This window comes from Cyprinodon tularosa, unplaced genomic scaffold (genome assembly GCF_016077235.1).
Source record: "Cyprinodon tularosa strain WSP-4 unplaced genomic scaffold, ASM1607723v1 ctg32, whole genome shotgun sequence".
Taxonomy (NCBI): domain Eukaryota; kingdom Metazoa; phylum Chordata; class Actinopteri; order Cyprinodontiformes; family Cyprinodontidae; genus Cyprinodon; species Cyprinodon tularosa.
The window spans coordinates 1,825,331-1,848,404 of NW_024039030.1; the positions used below are offsets into that span (position 1 = coordinate 1,825,331).

General features: G+C 37.0%; 1 protein-coding gene across 2 annotated transcripts in view; it reads left to right on the forward strand.

Moving 5' to 3' along the window:
* Positions 1-1,559: 1,559 nt before the first annotated feature.
* The window catches only part of LOC119788546 (leucine zipper putative tumor suppressor 2 homolog), a 61,743-nt gene continuing 40,228 nt past the window's right edge, over positions 1,560-23,074 (forward strand). Inside the window, exon 1 of one of the 2 annotated variants that reach the window (XM_038292941.1) lies at positions 1,560-1,823. The gene's annotated coding sequence lies outside the window, so the exon portion shown is untranslated. The remainder of the gene's footprint in view (positions 1,824-23,074) is intronic. The other variant, XM_038292943.1, reaches the window with a different exon arrangement.

Here is a 23,074-nt window from a genome sequence, read left to right on the forward strand (position 1 = left end):
GGATGAGGGTTGAGCACATTTTGCACGTTTCATTTCAGCTGGAAATCATATTACCGTTCCAGCCTGCCAAAGCTTGAAGTTGAAATGAACCGTGGTGATGATTTAAAGGAGAAGGGGATCGAGACAAGAGGGAGGGCAGGATGTCGAGTTAGGATTAGCCATCATAAAAGGTACAGGGAAGTGAAAGAAAAAAAAGATTTGAGTCAAGAAAAACAGGGAGATGAGGAGAAGGAGGAAAGTGGGCGATTACTATTGTTATTGGTACTCAAAATAAATTGCTCTCTAGTATACGTACAGAAGAGGAGGTCAGCCAGAGTTCATCAGTGACAAGATTTCTGAGCATTCTCCTCCTGAGGCAGCACAAACATAGGAAGCACTGGGTGAAGCGTAAGCTGGAGTCTATCAAAACATAAAGAACACGTTCTATTTTTATTCCAGCTTACCTGGATTTTATTTTCACCCTAAAAGTGCAAATGATTACAATATTGTCTGCTTTGTATGTAATTTCAGATTAATCTCTTTATTTGCATATAGAATAAAAAAGAGCACTAAAAAGAAGCAGAACCAGATCAAACAGTATATTTGAATATAGGTTCTATTGGGGTATATTTTCTAATAACTGAGACAGCAGCAGAGGTTTCATGCTAAACTATGGTAAATAGTGAGCATGAGCCATTAATTTATAATTCATTCTAAGAGAATACAAGTAAAACATGACAAAAATCTGAACCACACTGTTACCCCTGCTGTTTTTTTGCACACATTTACTTAAAATCGAAGACCTATATAAAAATGACACTCTTTGATGTGACACACAACCTTTGTCAGCTGTTGCAGATTTTTATTATTATTTTTTTTTGCAAACTAAGACCTCATGAAAACAGAGCTCTTCTTTCTTCTTATTAATTAGGTAATTGAAGTTTAGCCATAGATTGTCTTTAATAGAAAAATCATGCAGGCAGGGGTGTACTCTAATGGCATGCATGGGTGTTTTTACTATGAAGTAATGCAATTTTTAGTCATAATGCTTCACGATCAAGGCTTGAAATTCTTATTCATGTGGCTCTATTTTGAAGCTGAATTAGTTTATCTCTATCTGCCTAAACAAAAAAAAATATTCTAACAATCTGCAATTTATTCTAGCTTCCTCTGGTTCGTTGACACCCAGGCTTACTTTTAAGTTAAAAGTAAAATACTGTTTTGATTCTTCTTTACATAGAACTCATTGGACCGGATACATCTCACTGGGTTATACATATTTTACATGTAGAATAACACCATGCTCTTGTCTTAAGATCCTCAGCTAAATTTCCATTCCAACATTACATAGAAACTCTAAAGCTTTACAATGATTTTAAATCTTAATGCAAAAGCATTAGACGTTTACAAAGCAGTGTGCATTCAGCTCTAATGCTTAGAAGAAGCCATAAAATGCCACTGTATGCAGCTGAAAGACATAAGGTCCCCCTCCCCTCTTCCCGAGCCCATGCCCTTCCTTCCTCTGTCTCAAACGCTGCCTTTGTGGACGAGAAGCAGCCAGAGAGCGCCGCCCGCCTTTCAGAGCAGAGCATTATATCGGGCTCTAACGGTGACGGAAACGAACATACTCCATATGCGAGCGCAGTTGCGAATAATGAGGGTTGCTGTACGGTTGGATGGGTTCTGGTGACGAGAAACAGACGCAGAGGATTGAAGGAGGACTGAGTTGGTTTTGGCGAGTAAGTGATTGAAGAAAAGTTGTTTCTTTCCACCAGAGATCCACTCAGGACGTTTGTTTTTTGGAAGAAGCGCTGTTCGGATTGCGAGTAAAGAATTTGACTCGGGTGAGTGTCGCGCTGATTTAGTGGGTCCTGTTTTAAATTTATTTATTTATTTATTGCAGGAGGAGGTTTTTTGTTTTGTTTTGTTCTTTTTCTCGCAGTCTTATTTTGTGCATTAACTAAATCACTAAACTTGCCAAGTTTCTAGATGTTTAAATGATAGATGCTCTGACAGTAGATCCATGATTAGTGCGTGTATATATGCATGTGCGCGTGCACGTCAGAAGTCAGATTTCATCTGAATCCTGTATGCAAAAAAAAAAAAAAAAAAAAAAAAAAAATAATAATAATAATAATTTTCAAAACTGTCCAACTTTTCCCAGGATGTTATTCACTTCTTTTACCCGTGTGTGTAGGCTACTTGTTTATGTTACCTATTTAGGACCAACTTTGATAAATTTACTAACCTTTTGGGGACCAAAGGCTGGTCCTAACATGGTTGACCCCTATATTTAATGTTAGGCAGTCAGTTTATATGTATGGTGTAAATTAACTAGTTAGTTTTAGGTATATACTGGTAACGATTAGAGTTGGGTGTTAACGCAATAACTAAAATTAATTTAAGTCAATGTAAAGTCTTAGTATGGATAGAAATACAAACTTGTGTGTGTGTGTGTGTGTGGGTGGACGTGTTTTACCTACAATGTGGGTGCAGTATTTTGTAAAATATCCTACATACTGGTCCCCATATGCTTAAGTTCTGTCCTGTGATTTGGGATTAGGTATATGTTGGTAATAGGGTTAGAGTAATGTTCTAGGTTAGGCCTATAAAATGAATGCAAGTCAATGAAATACCTCCATATGTCATGAAAACCCAACTGTGTGTGTGTGTGTTTTGGGGGGTGTTCTGGTAGAGAATAAGCATTGCTCTGTTAGCACCATCCAGCTGTTTCAGTCCATGTCCACTGCAGCTGGTGCACACCCTTGCACTATCTCTCCCGACACACTCTCCTTTTGGAAAACACTTGAGTGTGTATACCACTTCCTGCTTGGAAATACAGCAGCTACAGCTGCTTTGTTTTAAAACCAGACAGAGATAAATTGAAATATGAGGAAAAGGGTCAAATAAGACATATCTGTTTAATACTTTCAGTGTCTGCTTGAATGCATGGATTGATTTTTCATTGAATTTAGAATGGCCCAGATCTGATTGGGTCATAAATAAATCCCACAGGAGCAGCCGGACTCTCTTGCTCTCTCTCTCTTTTTCCCATTTGTGGTAAACTTCCTTTTTGCAGATGATTGATGGGTTAAATGTGGTGTTGTCACAGCTTTAAGATGAATGCAAACATTTGGTCCACTGCTCATACATGCATTCATGCATGCTTCAAGTTTTGAAAAAAATGCTGGACAGATGCTCTATCGCTTTCAGAAACATAGTTTTACAGCTCCAAAGGATCATGTTTGCTCACAGCACAACCGTACATCATCCTGTCCTTTCAACGCCCCCTCCAGGGATGGGGTTGAGAGGGTGGACATGATGACGAGAGATTTTTTAATCAAAAAGGGTGTCACAAATGACGTGCCTTAGCAAGAACGTTACCAGATCAAATATGATTTGAGCAGAATACCATACCCACTTTAATAGCACTTAAAAAAAAAGCCACAGCTGAATTATGCAGGACATTGCTGCCGCAAAACAGACCTTAAAAAGTTCAACTCTTGTTTTTTTGTTACAGTTGCTCCATATTGTAACACAAGGATAAACCCTAACCTTTAAAAATGATAACACACGTCTGAATTGAGTTAGCGAATCAAAAACGTTCATGGCTTGTTTGCCAAACCGTGACAATGAATCCACGAAAGAACTTCTGTTATCTAATTTGCTCGTAACACAATCGGATCAGTAAATAGCACATACACGGGCACATCTGCTCACTCAGATGCACTCTTATGTAACAAATGGGAGTAAAATCCTTCATGAGACAGCAGAAATCATAATCACATTGGACTGAAACAAAAACAAAGTAATCTGACATGCACCTCTAACTCTCATTTTAGAAAAAGTCCGTCCATCTATTTAGATTTTAAAGCTGCAAGAGTTCACACCTCTGTAATCTGCGGAAAGGATATTATACTTAAACATTTTAGACATCGTTGAAAAGCTTAGATTCTCCACAATTCAACCACCTAGCTCATTTTATGGATATAGCACAATTAATACAGATATAGCAGCATGGTAAAATGTACCATGACAAAGCAGCCCCCAAAAAGCAAGCATGTCTTTATAACTGCTGTTCAAAAAATACCTACTATTTTCGAGAATTAAAAAACAACAACTTTGAGTCTTGTTTGAACTGATGCAGCTTGGGTATTTTACTCACACTATTTTCATGTATATATTCAGCAACTAGAGGGTGTTAGCTTTCAAATAATGTATCCCACATGTAATTTGGGCTTACAGTTCCTAATTTATTTGCTTTTCCATTGGGTATGCAAAATAGTCGAGAATTTGCCAAAATGAGGTGGACATTAAGAGGTTAAAAACATTTGGACCATATGCTACGACTTCAATACAGTAATGCAGCGTTTTGGATCTTGCTAAGTAAAAAGCACAAAACAAAATCTTCCTTTACCATATCTTCTACTTTTATGCTTCACAGCAGCTTTGTTTCCTTTAAAAATGTGACTCCCTCTTTGTCCCATGTTGCCAAAATGTTACATCTTCATTGTAGACTGACTGTGATTGATTTTTCTACATGTTGACAGAGGAACACCGATTACAAATTAATGGTGATTAACCGATTATTGAAATAATCATCAACTAGTTTAGTAATCAATTAATTGTTAACTGGAGTGTAGAGAGTCAAAAAAAATGCCTTTAGTTGACAGAGTGACCCATCTTGAGCAGCAATTATGCCAAAATTGTAATAAAAGTAAATATTTTGCATTTAAGATAGAAACATTTTTTCATCTGTCAGTATGTTCTGTGCAGAACTCCTCAAGTAGAAAAGTTTTAGTTTCACCTGGTTTAATTTTGTAAAAATTTTAAGGAACCTTTTGCTATCTAATAATTAACTGATTAATCGAAAAAATATTCAACAGATTAATCGATTTGCAAATAATTGTCAGTTGCAGCCCTAGTGTTTGTCCTATTGAACAGGAGTAAGCATTTCAGGATGTTTTGAAACAGACAAAAGTAGGACACTCTGAAGAATAAAACTAGGCAGAATTACTGGTCAGCTCTCCTTTTATCTACTGAAGTCTTGCTTTCTCTTGATCTCTCACAGCTTGAATGAACCTTGTACATGCTTTGCATGCTCCATTGAACAGGATATCCTTTTAAATACCTCATGATTAAAGATGGAAATTACTTGAGTTTTTACATTACAGATTCTGTTCACGGTATTTTGATAAAAAAAAAAATGTTGCTGTAGCTTTACTGCTTCTCTGCATGACAACGGCACGCTTTTTCATTTTTTATTTTATTGAATAATGTGACAGTCCCTGTCCTCATTGTCACACAGACAGGAAAAAGAGAATCATCCTATGTGGGGAAGCCCTAGCATATGTATAATATGACTAAAATCAACAGAAACTGATGCTTGTTTGCACAACATAACTAATGCCAACCAGTTTATAACCAATGAAAGTCAGAAATATTAAAAGAACAATTGCAGATAACCGAGTACTTTCTTGTTGGTTGACTCCTTTGGGTTTAACAATGTTTTTCCATATAAGTGCTAATTTGCCCCCTGTTTTTGATTCTATTTTATTTTATTTTTTTCAGCATTAAGTGTTTGCATGTTGAGTTTCAAATAAAATACCTCCAACTAGTGACAGGGGAGCTGCACCATTTTCACATTCCTGCTGCTACAGTCTGTACAGAGATTGTAGTTAAAACATGTTATCAGAAACTTAAAAAATATCCTGTTTCCATGGATCACCTTTTGTAAATCGGGCCTAAGAGTTTCATCTGTAGAAGGTCACATTGTTACTTAGACCCTCTCACACATACATACACAAACAAATATAAAGGTTGCCCTTGTGTGTCCGACTGTAATTAGTAGCCATCTGGGTTTGCAGTGACCTTTCGTTTTTCTGCTCTCAAAGGTCTCACCTGAAGAATCACTACAGCAACAACATAAATGACTTAGCATTTCTTAGTCTGTCCTTCAAATATTTTGTGCCATTATAAGTGAGTTTATTCTTTCTGTTATGCGGCTTTCTTGAGAGGTCTTCTTTTCTCTGCCATTGTTCACTGAGTGAGAGCATAAACACCAGTGGCCTTGCAAAGCTGACAGTGGCATGAATTATTAGTAAATTATTTTCTTCCAGTAATGCTCCAAGAGCTTGTTTTATATTTCTGTGCAATTGCATAGCTATTTTTTCTTTTATAGATATACTGATTCAAGGTAATGTTTGTCTGCCTTAAGGCTGAACCAATATTGTGTTTGCACTTTTATTTAAAATGTTCTTTTTAACAAGAAGCATGTAGATGTTTCACTAATGAGTTACATTTCTTTCATGACCTTTAAAGTTTGTTTTTTCAATGTTCATTGTTGCAGGACTGTGCAGGAAGTGCTTTCTGTCACTACCCGATCCGTACCATCTCATTTGTGCAGCCAGATGTACATCCTGGTTGTTCTCGATTTTACTTTATAAAAAGGGACCTAAATTAAACGTTTTCCTCCCTAAAAGTAGTAAGCGTACTAAAATGTAACGTGTTAAAGGTTAATAATATATTTCCTGAGAAGATAAACGCATTAAAATCCCTTCTGTTTTGTCACCCGTCTGTTCCCGCCCTGTGCCTGAGATGGGATCCTATGCTACTTCCAGGATCGAACTTTTTCGGCTTTGAATTTAAAAATAAATCTAGTCTTTTTTAGTTTTATTTTTTCCTTTTGTGTTAACCTTATGTTGTATAGTGCAGAATCTAAATAAACAAACAACTAAAATGCAGATAAAGCTGTTTAACAGAGAAAATGTAAAAACCATCAAATTGTCTCAGTCCTAAAAAAGATGTATATTAGCAAAGATGAGTTTTAGAAACAAGTACTTTTAATACCATAATTACATTATTTATGGCGACCTGGATAAATATCTGCTTGCAGATTGTGCAAATGATGCTGATGCTACGTATTGTGCTTCCAGTACGGATCAAGTAGTGACACTTACTCCTACTCGTATGCATTGCTCTGCATGCTAGGTGGAACTCTCCCTTTCTGTGTGGAATCACACCCACTTAAAGCGTATTAGCACCACCCAAAGGGCTGGAGTGAAAAAGTTGGTTCTTGCTCTTGTTAAATATAATGTGACCAAAGTTGAGTGGGTTTTTTAAATTGCAGCTCACTATGTTATTAAGCTGGAAACATTTTATCTGCTCCTGCTTAGATCTGGATGCGCCCTGCCTGTCCTAATGCAAACTTCCAGTTTGCCTAGGAAAACAAAGGGGATACGTGTTTAAATGACGCTGCCCAAGTCTTCATATTGCTTCTGAACTTTACTGCCATATATGTTTATTAGGGACAGCGTGGGGCGTTTATCAGAGAATTATGTGGTATATTGCAGCAAATAATGAACCTGAATGCTGTTAGTTTTAAATTCTGTGCTTGCATTTTAGGAGTCAAAAAGGAAATAAAATTATCCAATATCATGTTGTTCATACTGCTGGACACAAGCCATTAACAATAAGCCCTACATAAAAAAAAAAGTGTCTGGGTAATGTTTGCAAATAGTGTTGCCACTAAGACTCCATGAGTGTAATGTTCTTGTTTCACCTATGTAACATCTATTAAACTGTAATTACACTTTAAAGTGAGACGCAAGAAACATTTAATTTACAAGACTGATGGCAGCACAGTTGATGTTTTCAGTTGGAAAAGCACATTGTAAAAGCCAAAACTGGAGGAAATTGTCCAAAATAGCAGATTTTGTAACACATTTCACCATGCAATGACTTTGGATTTCATCTTCGATATTTAGATTCTGCTATGGTTGCAATGGTTTTGGGGATATTTTATTAGAAGCAATTGAACAATTAACTTCACAGCCTACATTGGTATTGCTGCTGTCAATGTCCATCCGGTTTTGTCCACAGTGTATATCGTCTAACGTATAAATCTAACGTGGTAATGATAAATCATCTTAAACTGGTTTGTTTGAACAATAACTTCTTTGTTCTCCAGTGATCTCATCATTTACCAAATCTAAGTCTACTTTGTGATTAGTAACCAAGTACAACATGGCTATCCAGCCACATGTGCAGCAGATATGTGAAACTATTGTGTCAATACAGATAAAATTCCTAGAGGACTTTTTCCCACACAGGCTGCACAGTGATGCCATGGCTAGCTCTGTGGCCTTGCAGGAAGAAAGGCTCAGGTTTTCTCTGGTTGCTCAAGCTTAATAAGATGGCAAGCCAGATTGAGGATGTGGTACTGTAGGTTTAAATCTATAGAGTATTAGTCTTGGACAGTTCCAATTGAATATGTTTGTGAAAAAGAGGGACATTCAGCAGAACTGCTTTTAACTGCTTTTAGTTTATAAGCGTATGAAATGTCTTAAGCAGCTGGTGCAATGGGAAAACAACAACTTATGCTTGCACTGCAACTTATCTTGCACTACAACTTATGCTTGCACTACAACTTATGCTTGCACTACAACTTACGCTTGCACTACTACTTACGCTTGCACTATCACTTACGCTTGCACTACCTATAACGCTTGTAGTGCTTTTGTTGTCTGAAAAAACAGAGGTGATCCCATTAGCTACGGCTACGCGTACGCGCTGTCATGTTCAAAAAAAGTCAATCACGCAGTCTTTAACTTATACTCACCGTCCGGTGTACTACTGTTTCACAATTAATTGTAAGTTTATCATTTTTTTTCTAATTGTAGTATTGTTTTTTTTTTTTTTTGGAATAGGATCATGTTTGCTCCAAGGTGTTTGCTGCCGCTAAGTCAATGCATGCTGAGATGGTTACCAAGCCTCAGACCCAGGACTGATGAATGGATGTTTTCAACACCTTCTTAAATCTATGAAAAAAAATGATTGAGGTAGTTCTAAAGGGGATTAGCAAGGTGTACTTGAAAATATGCATGTGAAAATCCTTTTGCTTTACCAATTTTAATGGTTTGTCTTTGTTAAGCAGTGGATAATCATGGCTTGGATACACTATACAGACAGTAGAAGCCAGGTGTAAAATACATACTGACTTGCATACAGCCTGTCTCTCATACTGACTATCAGACCTTCCTTTTGAGATTTAATGGGTTCTTTGTTGCAGAAAACTGGTTCGCATTTTGATGTTGCAATTTGATAGTTTCGATGTTGGCTTGAGATGGGAATAAGGCCTTCACAATATGTAAGAAGAGAAGGAATCGATGCAGAGTGGAGTTTGCCTGGATCTAATAGACATCAGTGTGAAGAGCTTTGGCACAGATCACATTGACTAGAAGTGCTGAAGCCTGCCAAAGTCTACAAACATCCATTAGCACCCAAATCATACAGTGTTTGATCAACAGTTGTTTATTAATCATTGCACCCCTCAGATTTTAGAATCTTCATGCTCTATTACATTTTGGAGCATACCCTCATTATGTTACATTCAACGAGGAGAAAAATGGTAATATTTATCTTTTCTGTTTGGCTATCATTACATTTATCCGTCTAGTTTCCGTTCTCTGGCTCTTTCCGCAGCAAAGAAAAAGTGGCTTCATATGTCACAAGGTGTCACTTCATTTCTGTCAGGAGGTTGATGTATGGGAATTAAAAAGGCCAGTGCTGAAACAGAAGACCACACACAGATAGGCTCACAATTGATGGATGGCACCAGGATAAAGTCCAGAACTTATTGCCTGATGGCACAGGAATGATTTTGGAGGTGAAATCCTGTGGCTGCAGCAATTATATCTTTTTAATGGTAGTAGTTTCATTTGTTTGGCAAAGACTTAAAAAAATGATAAAAAAAACAAGTGGTAAGGGGACAAATTAAGACTGTGTTCTTATGAAAGTGAAAGCAATTGATCAAGTTAGCTGTTGTTTTTTTTTTTACTCTATTAGAATCTTAATTTGTCCCAGCAATGGAAACAAAACATGAATTATTGATCTAGCTTAAAAGCTCAATAACCCATGCTGTTGTGGGTGGTTGATTCAGAGTAGTTTTAGAAGACACTCCTATATCAATTTTCATTATAAAATCAGCCTCAGCTGATCTGAGTTAGAGAGTTTAATGACTCGGACAAGGGCTGATACCCATTTGTTAAGCATTTTGGTATGAAGGTAGGATTTCCTCCCCTCTTCATCCCAGCATCTTCCTTTGTGTGTGTTTTAGTTCAAAGGGAAACCAGCTTGGAGGATGCATCTGCCAGCTGACCCTACTGCAAAACAAATAACATGCAGCCCCATCCCCTCCATAACCTTACTGTGTGAGTCGACAAGGTTGGGTAAACAGTGGCTAGGACTGACTCAAGAAAAAAGGATCTGTGGTGCATGTGCATATGTGTGGTGAGTGTGGGGGGGTTCTAGGGTGTCATGTGAGTAGGTAGTATTGACCATGAGAAAGGGTGCACATTGTGACCCCAGTGTATCTTTGCAGAGTGTATCTCTTTGGTCTGATCATGGGGTCAATCCCTCCTTCTTAATTGGTGACAGATGTCTTGCCTCAGCATCCCTGACGGCAATTTTTTTTCTTCTCACACACGTTGTAGAGTCAACATTCCCAGAAATCTTTGGGGAACCTCTGGGACGCCTTCCCAGAGCTCCGTAACCTAACTCCACAAACCCCCATCGCTTTCTGGACTGAGATGGTTCTCATGTCTTCTGTATCCTCCAGCTGGGCTTGAATGTGTTCTGCTTAGGAAAACATTTGGCAGCTTTTAGCTGTATGAAGGGAAGCTTTTAGTTGTTGTGAGCTCAGCTCGGCTCAGGCTCATTGTTCTGCTGAGAATTGGTTCCAGAGGATTGTGTCCTTCGACTAATGAGATTTCTTGGAAATGAGAGACAGCACAGATAGAAGGAGGAGAAAAGAATTGGTTTCCTTTGCAGTGGATCAGCAGGAAAGTGAAATCAGTCCCTGCATGTGGAAAAAAATGGATGTGTGTGTCAGTGCTTAATAATCATATATATGAAAGAAAAGGTGAGGCTTTTTGTCTTTAACCAAAACACTGCTTCAAGCCTCTTTTAGATTCCTTTATTACGAGCTGGACCTTTGATATTTAAAGCATTATTATTATCATTATGAAGTCAACTGCCTTAGTCAACAGGAACTTCTAAAAATTCAGGGTCTTAGTGCCCCTTCCCTGTTTTGGGCCCCAACTGTTATAGATAGAAGTGGGTCAAAGTTTAGTGGAGCGTCCTGTCTGACAGGAAGGAGGGGTTTTCTTAGTACCAGGAATGGCCTGGCTGCACAAAGGAGGGCTTATTTCCCTCTTCATTAAAGCACAACTATAACTTTGTTGTTTTTTTTTTTTTTACTTGAGCCTCTTTGTCATCATTGCCATCATCTTTATCTGAAAAGCAGATCTTTATATATTTTCTTTTCTTTATTGGCACAGTGAAAATAAATGTGAGCAGAGTAATCCCAACAAAGATAGCTTGGGGACGAAGTGGTTAGGTTTCTGTCCACCGTCTTTACCAACGACAGGGGAAACGGGGGGAAAAGAGTGGAAGAATCTTTAGTGGAAGCCAGCAGCTCTAAGCCGTACTGGTTTGAGCCGCTGGCTCAGAGATTCTGTCGGCTGCTACCTCCTCCCTCTAACGTTCTTGTGGGGGCCGACAAAAAAATGTCCGCAGCACCCAGTCTGAAAGGTATAGAGGACGATCGTTTATTTCCGGGTGGATCATCTAAATAATTGGTCCTTTAATTGTCAATCATTCTGGTGATATGTTTATGTACACTATCCAACATGCTCGTCACGTTAGCTTTTTTTTCTTCCGAGCATGCTTTTTTTTCTGAGCATATTTTTTAGTTCATGCGACTGAAATGCAACAAAAAACATTTCAAATCATTAAATTAGACTGGACAGATTATACAAACTCCTTTTTATCTAACTTTATTTCATTAACTTTTTTTTCAATGACAAAAATAAAGATTTTATTTAATTTTTTATTCATAAGAAACAAAAATTTTTTTTATTGTCAGTCCCCAAGTGGATCTTTGTATTTAGGTGGAGCGAGTCAGCAGAGAGCAGATGCCCAGGGTAGACCTGCTGATGTCAGTGAGGTCACATTCCCAGCTAAGCCAGTAGGTAACATTTTTAACTTCAGGATGGAAACAAACAAGTGTTGTTGTATTTTTTTACCAGAGCTGGATTTCAGGAAATATGGAGTAAATTACCAAAATAAGTATTTGAACACGTAGACAGTACTATGAGACATGTGTACACTCCTAGAAAAAAACTTAATTTAAACAGTAGTCTGTTTATTGGTGAGAAAAGAAAAGACTTTATTCACAAAAACTCTGGGACTAAAAGTATCAGTCACGTCATTTGAAAAAATATATAGGAATGTCTTGAATTCTAAGATTTTTTTCCCAGAATTTCACCTTAAAAAAAATAAGTTATTAACAAAAAACAAATAAGGGAGCTCCTAAAGTAAAAAAAATGTTAATAATAGTGAGGAGAACTATTGGTGAGCCTAAGTTTTAGCAGTGAAGGCAGGGACAAAGAGCTGTTTGGGCAGTCCACCTTATAAGCAGTGGAATAAATAAGTATATTCACCTTTATAAATACAATAAGTATTATTACAATCATTATTATGAATATTTCATATATTTAACCATCCACAAATAGAAAATTAATTGGTGTGACTGCCAGACCAGCTAAAGTTATACCTCCAGTAATGTAATCTTACTAAGGGTAAATCAAGGGGAAATAAATATTGAATAATCATGAATAAAAAATGGAAATTTGTACAAACAATAGTAAGAATATTTTATACAGACTATAATGCACTCCATAAAATCATTGTAAATAACTAGAATGGTTGCAGAAAAATAAATACGTAGATGACCACTCTAAATAAGGTGAAGTACAGTAATATATGCTATATGAATTGCATGAAAATATAAAAGAGGTGAGAGGCAACAACAGGCCAGCTCAGAGACATATTCTCTCCAGCGTGTCCTGGGCCTTCCATGAGTCTTCCTCCCAAAAGGACATGCCTGGAGGTGTTCCTATTCCTATTGTTCCTATTGGGACCAGGAGACATCAGGAATAGAGGCCCGAGCCACCTCAGCTGGCTCCTGTCAATGTGGAGGAGCGAAGACTACACCAAGCTCCTACCAGGTGACTGAGCCCCTCACCTGATCTCGAAGGGTGCGCCCAGCTACCCTGCGAAGGAAAATAATTTTGGCCTCTTGTATTTGTGATCATGTCCTTTCGTTCATTACCCAGATCTCATTACCATAGGGGAGTTCCTATAGGTGAGCCTGCAACCAATTACTCTATTCTCCTCACAGAGGCATTGCTTCTCTGGCCAGTTCCGTTTGATTTACTTTTTTCCATCATTTTATGGTTTTTCCCAATTAAAGCTATGGGTCAATATTGAAACCTATTTTCAAAATGGCCCTGGGGCCATATCCAGTGGTCCTAGTGGATAAGGTTTAACCTTATTGGTCCTCTCAACAGTATTATTAAGTTTTTGCTTTCACATTTGTTTCATTTACCATCATCCAACCTATTGCAGACTATTTAGCAACTTTTCAGGCCCCTCTAACAGCTTTTTAAAATAGAAAATAATAATGATTCTAGTGACTTTTGTGATGAGAAAAGGTGAAAGCACCAATCCCTCAGGTTTACTGCCTCTTAAGCAAGCAGCAGGTGCTGCTACTGTATGTGGGAACTCCTACAAAAGCTCTGACAGTCAGTTAGTCTCAGCAAACTCATTGTGCAGCAAACTGCCTTCAGTCAGTGCAGAGACGAAAGAGAATCCAGTCTCCCATTGAAAAGGATTTGTCGATGAGCAAAGCTACCCCTGATTCCAACCCAGATTACCAAGCTGGATGTGCATGTAATATTAGCATAACCTTTAATGTAGAGGTCCTCAACTCAAATCCTTGAGGGCCTGTGTCATTTAGAAGTGTCTCTTCTTCACACAGCAATGCGTACGGCCGTACATTGTACAGCCTTTACTAAAAAAATGACAAATTGTGCGCCCTGTTTTTCCCCTATAACTTCGCTCAAATGTTTAAAATTCCACAAGCAGCAGATGCTGGAGATGGAAAAATGAACTTTTACTGCTCAAAGCACCATATCGGTCAATCAGACAAGCTGATCTGGGAACTGGCAGGGAGACAGACACAGCACTTCTATGCAGAGTGCTATGATCACTCCTCTAAAACAGTTTTTTACTGCTTAAATGAACTTGAAATGTCAAAACCTGCTGGCAAAATATATTTGCTTTTATTATTCTGGTGCCTGAAGTTTTAGCCACGTACATGAAAAACGCTAACATCTACTTCCAGCTGCTAAGAACAGAAGGGGAAAATCCCCAAGAGGCAAGAGGGACGGAGGCAGCTGCTGCTGGGGGTTACCAGTGACAGCGCACCGCCGGTATGTGGGGATCGGCTGGCTCTGATAACGAAATTATATTTTAAGACAGGATCATAATCTTGATAATGATTTAAGATGGACTTTCTCACATAAAAATATACTAAACCTACTTTTTACCCACAGATCACAGCAAATACTACTGTACAGCAAAGCTGCTAGTGAGGAAATTAAAACATTTGATTTATGAGTGTGTGAAGGACAAGGGACACAAGTTTCAGTATACTGGCCCTTGAAGATTTGAGTATAAGAGCCTCCAGTTTTATCCCTACCTAGGTTCCTTCCTGTTATTGATCTCATTTAAGGTAACAACACTTGAAATTAGTTTTTCCTTTTTTATAAGCATATGTGTGAATTTGCATTTGTGCTTTTTTTTAAGCACTTTCTGGTATATTTTTTTTTATTCTTCTTTTATATTTTCACTACAACATGGATCAAAGCATCAAAGAAGCAAACTATGGGATTATGTTATCTAAAGACCTGTAGCTTCTATTAGGAACCTATAATAAATATTTGTATGTTCCAAAAAGGGCTCTGCAAGACACAAGAGGTAAAAGATGGTTCTTTCTTAATAGAAAGACTAAGGAAGAAGTTTGTTTGTGAATACTGATCCATTTTCTTACTGATTGGGTTTTCTCAGGACCGGAAAACTGACTTGTAACCCCGCCTCTCGTCCATAGACAGCTGGAGATAGGTACCAGCACCCCTTGTGACCCCAGCTAGGATAAAGCATGATGGAAAATGGATATAATACTGTTTTCCTTTGGTTACACAATAGAGGAAAACCAGCTTCTTGTTCACTCCTCATTCGCTCTGGATTTTACAAACGTGTGGTTCACTATGGACACAGAGGGAATAAATATTTCTGAGCATTCGATATACTTATACAATGGCCATTCAATGAAGCCGAATTCCGTACTGACATCTGTTAAGTAAAGTTATAAATAAATGCTTAACCTTCAGTAGTGAAGAAATTCTCAGTATAACAAAGAGCACGATGACATCTTTCTCTTTAAAGCTTAAAAATACACAGCAGTACAAATTAAAATGGCAGCAAAAAACTCTTGGTTTGTAAACATGAAGATACAGATTGTTAGCAGAGATTAGTGTCACAGTGGCTATCTTTTTGCTACAGTTTTAAAGGCATCAGAGTTCCTTCCTCAGGGGTATACAAAAAATGTATTTGGAGGCAAACTTTTAAAAAGTAGGAATAACTTCCAGTGTTCCAAAAAAGTCTAATTTTAATTAAGCTGTTTTGGTGCTGACCTACTCAATTGCATAATGCATTTGATTAATGATGCAAGGCCCTTTCTATAGAATCTCATTAAGAACACATGCTAGTATCTTTTTAATCAATTGAAAATGGTTGCCTGAGGTGGAGTTATTGATGCTGCTTTCCCTTTAAGCAGTACTCTGGAAAATAACACATATTTGTAGTTTGTCCAGCTTTGGATGGAAAACTAAAATGAATCACTGAAAATATGTTCATTTCATGCTTTTCTTATCTGCCTCAGTGTTGCTTTCATCCCCTCACTCCATCAATCTATTTTACAGTTCATTCATTCACATTTAAAGCTTGACCATTGCAGGAATAAATACTATAAAGGTTGTTGTGTTCCTACTTTACATATATTTTATAAGAATGGTAAATTTTAGAAGATTTCAGCTTGGAAAATGAATCTATGATCTAAAATATAATTATCAGGCATTTTATTCTTGAGACTTTATAAAATATTTAAAGGCAATGAAATTTATTTTTACAGCTAGATTGATAAAAATGTTAACATAACTTTGCTTACTTATTTAATTCCCTTGTTATCCTGTGTTGTGCAATGGGACTTTGGGAAGCTCAATGTAAATATGAGAAAGAAGAGACTTTTCTGGAAGCACCTTCACAAGTAATCTTTGACTTGTGTAATGGCTCATCTGCTGTTGCGTTGCCATCATACTAGGAATTACTGGTTTGCAGAATTTAAACTATAGCGCTTGTCTGCTTTGAAAGATCAAACGGAAAGATTAAGGTGCCGACCGAGCGGTTTGGAGGGGCTGCAGTAGCAGCAGATGCAGGGATGAACAGATGAAATGAGGCCAGTGTCATCCTGTCTCATTAACCATGCAGGGTTGGGGGGGATTAGCCTCACTTGCATAACTCCAGCTCCGTCGTCTTTCCCCTCTAACTAGCCTGTCTTCCCCTTTCTCCAACCCCATAATCATATTCTTATTACAAAAGGAGTAAGGATGCTGTGGTCTATTTGCTACTCCTGATTTTAGACTTTTATCTTTCTACAGAACAACATTTGGAAAGCAGGAGACAGAAGGAGGCTGATTGTGGTGGGAAATAAATAAAGGAACAGGCATCAGGAACAAAGAGAAGCAGTCAACAAAAGCATACTTTATTCCCAGCTGTGGTAATAAAGTTGATGCAGAAGCTAAAAAAAAAAGAAAAGAAAAAAAACGAGAGAAAAAAATAAAGAGAGCAGATTGTTTTTATTCGGGAGGGGGGTTACAGGGGGTTGGATCAGATGGTCTATTTATAGTTCAACCCTGATGTTGGTTAGACTGCTTGGCCCAGTGCACCAGAGCTCAGCATCTATGTCAGTTTTCATGTCAGTCTGTATTAGATCTATATACACTCTCTCACACACACATAGTACATATATGTATGTATGTTTGTGCATATGTATATATAGAGTTTCCTCTAGGATTTTTTTTAAGCCGTGGGGTTGGGCTGATGCATATCTGAATCAATTATAATATATAACTACTTCAATGTCTTTAAAATGCAGGTTTAGTGCAACATACTTTAACCTTACTTTCTGAAATAATGTATGCATTTAATGTATGCATTTTGATAGATTCCCTGAATCCACATTTAATTTGACCAAAGAAATGGTGATCAGAAACAACGAGGTGAATAAATGATTGTAGCTGTGAGGTAGCCATGTAATTTTTCTGTGCAACAGTTTAAGAGAAAAAAAGAGACTTGATTTAAATCCTTATTTACATTATATTTATATCCTTCTTTGTAATCCAGGATTGAATCATCGGCAGCTTTTTTACACATTAGCTAAAATGGAGCATGTTTCCTCGCTGCTCTTTTTGCCCATGCAACAGTAATGGTAGAACACGCGGCTTTTGAAGTCGCTAAACTTGCTTTTTGAAAGAAAGTTCCTAAAGGAGCCAAAAAAAAAACCAAATATAGCAACTGTGTCACTAAGTTGGAAACACTGTCTGTTGTAAATGAGGAGAGTTTCAGTTGTTCATTACATTTGTATAACCTCCATTTTTTTATAGTTCTTTGGGAAGAGGACGAATCCATGATTGTTTTGATTTATGATGTCTGTATGGATAAAATATGTCCAGATCTGGCACAGCAGTCCAAAATTCCTTTCCTTTTCACAATGGTGTTCCTATTGTTGACCCTGCAAAGCATAAATGAAAAGGAACTAGAAGCTACATTTTCCTGTATTTGGACTGAGAGTAAGGCCTGCAAACATGGCCTACAGGCTCTATCCCTTGCACTACTGCCACACCTATTTTTTTTCTTATAATGTTGATACAATCTAAAATGTCTTGCTAATTATGATCAAAGTACAGTAATCGTTAAAAAATGTAGTTCACACTGTGATTTTAATTCTGATCTGACATCTCTTTTGGATCTTTCTGATGGTGCTCAGCTGCAGCGATTGTTCGAGCACTTCAGGTCGGGAATCAGCTACTCAGGACATTTTAAAAAAGAGTGTTTTGACCTCAAACAAATTTTTCTCTTTGCTCAATGCATCAATCTTTTATGATCCACATAACAATAATCACAGCAAACATGAAGACCCCTCATCTCTTTTGGATGCATTTCTTAAAAACTGTCTTTCTTGTTAGCTCTGTTTCATTTTTATGTAACAGTTTTTTGCACATTTTTCATCCCGCATATATTTATTTTGTACAACACCTTTTATCAAAATATCCACATCTGATTTCTTTGAAAATACTAATATATATATATAAAAACGACACAAAATGTAACTTTATATTATTCTATTTCAGAATGTTTCCCATCTGGGACCATTTTAGATATACACACATCCTTGTTTGTTTCAGCCATTTCTGCTCTTGCTCATCCTACCCTAGTAACATACACTGCCATACCAAAGAGCACTGATTCATGAATTCACTAACATTTAAGCATTAACTATGTGCAGAGAGATGCTGCACCTTTTATTTATAGAAGGCATAATTTGGAAATTAAGTGTAGGGTTTAGGGATATATTTTACATATTTGTTCTTTAAAGCTTTAGATGTTTTCTTTAGATGAGGTTATATAACCTTCCAGCTTTTGTGGCTGATGCTTGCCTCAGCAGCAGCAGACTTCTTGTAGTTTATCAAAGTTTGAGTATATTTCTGGTGTAGCTGCCCCCCTGCCTGTGCTGCAGCAACATTAGCATGATATATATATTTTTTCCCCTGCTAAAACAAAGCACTCTGTTTGGAGAAATGTGTTTGAAAATATGATGAAAGGCTGTAAAGACAGAGAGGTTGCAAATAATGAGAGAGGAAACAAAGAGTTGGAAGTGAATAGAGATGATCCATGTCCTCCAGACAGACAAATTATTAGCTGAAGCAATCTGAACAAGGCAAAAGGGAGGATAAAGCTTTTTGGCTCTGGCAGGGATTTAAGAAAAAAAAAGAAAAGAAAATGTTTTTGCAGCCTTTGTCTCTGATTTCTTAGTCATCCTTGGTTTACTTTAGTTTGCTTCTGTGCGGTCAATTTGGGTTGCTGCTGTCCAAAACTCATCAAAAAGCTTTTAAAAGCCTTCACCACTTATACAGTATGTTGTCAGCTAACATGCAAATACATCATTTGTACCATTTTCTTGGCAAATGCTGATCATGTGCAGCTTTGTCTGGGCCACAGCTGCTGCTCTGAAGATTAGTTACAGAGATACATTTACCCCATTGCTGCTGCTACTTCCAGATGCCATGTCATCTAATCTGAACACTGAAGATTTTTTTTCTTTTTTTTTTCTACAGGCCATTTTATTGTCATGCTTTTTTGGATTTAAACTATGATGCAAGGTGCTGTCTAGTTGTGGATTTCCACATATTGGTTAATGGTGAGCTGAGACAGTGTTAATTTAAAGTTCCTCAGAAGGGGTTCAGAGTTCTTCGACTTCTTCTCCCCAAAACCTCAAACTTCAGTAAACTAACTGGGGGTCTTATTTTAGATATCAATTAAGGCAAGCTCATAATTGCAGGGTAATGAAAAGGAGACCTAATCTTCCAAATATATTTAAATAAATTTCAGAAAATTGCAAATTGTATGACAATTTAAACAATACTTTGAAGAAGAATAATTACATATCACCATATTTGCAGCCGCTGTCCCTGCAAAAAAGTGCAGTGTTAGCTTAATGCTTAAGAGTCTTTTGTAAATTGAAGTACTTATATCAGTTTCATCATTTTAACTTCTTCAAAACTTCATCACTGACTTTTGTAGATGAAAATGAAATTGTTCCTATGCATCGAACCCATCTCTTGTTCAGCATACTTTTGCTAAGGGTCTTTCTCAGCGACTCTAAATGGGTGTCTGTGGGACTCTACCAGAGAACTTGCAGTCTTCCAGACCATCACACTGAATTGGACAATGATTTGTTGCCATCGGAGAACATGATATTGGTGAATGCCACGAAAATCATGATGTTCAAAAGAGTTACGAAAACAGTGCTATGCTTTTTCTGCTTTGGGTTTGTTGTAGCAAATGAGGCAAATTTGTTTTCTATTTCTTATTGGTATGTCACAACCAATGAATTAATTTTAATGGTTTAAGTGCTCTAAAAATGTATGTACAACATAGATTCATCAAGTTTGGACTGTTTAGTCCCCCTAAAAAACCAGAAAATCATATGCCATTTGTAAAAACAAAAAATCAACAAGTTTATAGGGATCTTAGATTGAGATAGGCATGTGTGCAGGTAGAGTTACCTGAATGATAAAAAACTGATTTCAAACTATAAACCCCAATCTTTGCTTTCTAAAGCATCTCTGCGGAGAAAAAAATATTTTGTTTTCTCATAATATATCAATTAATAATAATAATAATATTAATAATAATAATAATGTGTCTATAAAGCTTTATAAAGGAAAATGTCTAACTGCACTGGAAAAACTTCCTAAATTAAGTGTATTTACCCTTAATTTGAGTAGGTAAATTAGAGAGTTTGCCAATGGAATGGGTTTTTTTTCTCCTAAAATAAGATGATTAGATATTTTGCACATGAAACAAGACAATGCAATTGTGTTTTCCAATTGTGTTTTCTTATTTTAAGTGTAAATTATCTTGTTTCATTGGCAAAATGTCTCTTTTACCTCCTCAATCCAAGACCAAATGCACTTATTTTTAAGAAAATATTACTATCTAGATTTCCATTTTTACCAGAGTGGTATGGTGTCATTTTTACAACACCATACTTCAAACAATTCAACCTTTTGTTCCTAATATTCATAATTAGTTGAAGAGATTTTTTTTTATTTTGTATATAGTAAAGTTGGATGTCAGGGAAGTCTGTGTCTTCTGTTGTGTGTGTGACAAAGGCTTGGACATTGTAACAGTAAGAGGGACGCGCACAGAGGATATTTTAAGGTTTGCCACCGGGTATTTGGTCAGTTGTGGTGGTAGACCAGATTTTTTCAAGACTGATACTTTAAATGTTGTTACTGCTCAGAGAATAAAATTGAACTGTGCAATCAATTGAATAAAATTCAAACCTTTGTGCAGTGTCTGCCTTGAATTATGTTTTTAAATATATGTAATTTAAGTAAAAAGATGGGACCAAGTTGAACTGCAGTGAAACATCTTAAATTGCTTTTCTAAAAATATAATTTCCACAAAGAAGCTCAGAATCATATTTAGTTTTGAAATGCACCCAAAGTACATAAATAATCCTAGATGGATATGTAAATAATTGTATCCAGTCAGTTTCACACAAGCAGTTCAATAGGGTTCGAGTAAAAGATGAATCCAAGGAAGGTAGGCAGGTTTAGACAGGCTGCCCTCTAGTGAAAAATGACTGGATCTGCACTGACAGGACTTTCTTCATCAGAGGTGAGGAGAAAGCAAACAAGATAGGAGTTTAAACATTCAGCAAGCAGATCTGTCACAGCAGCACAGGGAAACACAGTTCACATTGTTCTTTTCTTAACCTGTAAGATGAATGCTGCTCATTAATCATGGTCATTTGTCTTCTCTTCTGTGTAGAGGTCAGCTTTTAAACCTTGTTCTCTGTAACGCAGCCAACTCTCTCTATTTCCCCTCCCTCTCAGAGGATCAGAGAAAAAAGGCTGCAGTTTGTTGCTGCTCCACTCAGTTTTTTTGTGGCTCTGATGTTGTCTGCCACCAAATCCCAGCTGAATAAAAGTCAGAAATTGAAGCAGCAAATTATGTTTTATGTATGTGTGCTTACACAAGGAAAGCAAGCCAAAAAGTGGGCCAATCATCACAGAGAGCGCTTTACTGCAAAAACAGCTTTCACTTTTTGTTTTCCCTTATTGTTTTGGAAAAATGACACTGGCAACAGAGAAATCTGGCAAACACTCAATATGAATGTTCTGTTTATGACATTCATATTTATCTCAATACATATTCTGTATGATGTTGTAGAAAAATACCTAATATTTGTCTGATTGTTCATGAAAAATTGGCAATTCCATATGTCCAATAGCATCAAACCATATCTTCTTTATATGTTCTTTTAAAGTATTTTAAGGCAAATTTAAAGCAACGCATGTGTAACTTTTGTTCAGAGTATCAGCTTAATTTGAGTTTTATTAAAGGGTTTTTTAAATCACTAAAAAGCACTTGGTGCATATTGATGCTCCGTACGGGCTACTTTTCTCAAAAACTCTACTATGTAGCTTTACAGGTATCACCAAATAAGTCATGTAACCTAGAGAATTGTTTATGGCTGTCTGAGCTCCCCCTAAATAATTTAAATGACTAAGCTAAAAGTTATCAGGCAACAAAAGAAGTCATACCTATTGACAGTAATCAGTATTTTTTGGTTTTCTGATGTAGGATTAAATCTGGTAATGGTGGCATTTTTTTTCTTTTTTCCCTTTTCTATTTTACCAATTTACATTGAGGAAAATAAGTATTTGATCACCCTGCTATTTTGCAAGTTCTCCAACTTACAAATCATGAATGGGTCTTAAATTGTAGGTGCATGTCCACTGTGAGAGACATAATCTAAAAAATCCAAACTATTTATGTGTATGCTACAGCTACAAATAAGTATTTGAACACCTGTCTATCAGCTAGAATTCTGACCCGCCACCTCTACTCCATTTATTATCCTAAAGATGCACCTGTTTGAGGTCGTTGGCTGCATAAAGACAACTTTCCACCTCATACAATTAGTAAGATTCCAACTGCTAACATAGCCAAGACCAAATATCTATCCAAATATCTGGGGGCGACAGTGGCGTTGGATGTTAGCCTGACGTAGTCCGACTCAATTCTAGTCAGAATATGAGTCTGATACTGCTCCATAGAGCTGTGATTATGGGGCGTGTTTTGAACGGACTAGGAAAAAAAATGCCTCTGCACTCAATTGGATAGATCTACAACCAATAAGAGCAATGGAGTGCGTGACGTATGTTAAGCGAGGCATAGTTGTTGTCCACAAAAATCAAAGCGTGCAGTTTCACGCCTAGAGTAAGAAGATGAGCCTGGATCGCGTTTCTATGTTCCTCTTTTAAAATTAATTTGCTGT